The sequence below is a fragment of the Penaeus monodon genome, chromosome 33 (genome assembly GCF_015228065.2).
Source record: "Penaeus monodon isolate SGIC_2016 chromosome 33, NSTDA_Pmon_1, whole genome shotgun sequence".
NCBI classification, from domain to species: domain Eukaryota; kingdom Metazoa; phylum Arthropoda; class Malacostraca; order Decapoda; family Penaeidae; genus Penaeus; species Penaeus monodon.
In genome coordinates, this window is record NC_051418.1 from 6,019,185 (window position 1) to 6,019,443 (window position 259).

The window sequence follows — 259 nt, forward strand, 5'->3', positions numbered from 1 at the left end:
ACAATAGCCTTTCAAAATATCCCTCTTAACGTTATGCCCTCCGAGAATATTCAAGAAAAATCTATGTAAGTAGCTGCCAGCACGCTGAAATTCTTCGTCAGCACCTGCCTCATCTACGTTACCCCATCTTTCTCCGGACGTTGCCTTTGCACCCACCACTGCCTTCCCCGGAAACGATTTTTAGGTTTAGGGATAGATCTATGTGGATGGCGAGGGTGGGCGGGATATATCGCGTCATATTGAATAAACTGTATCATGT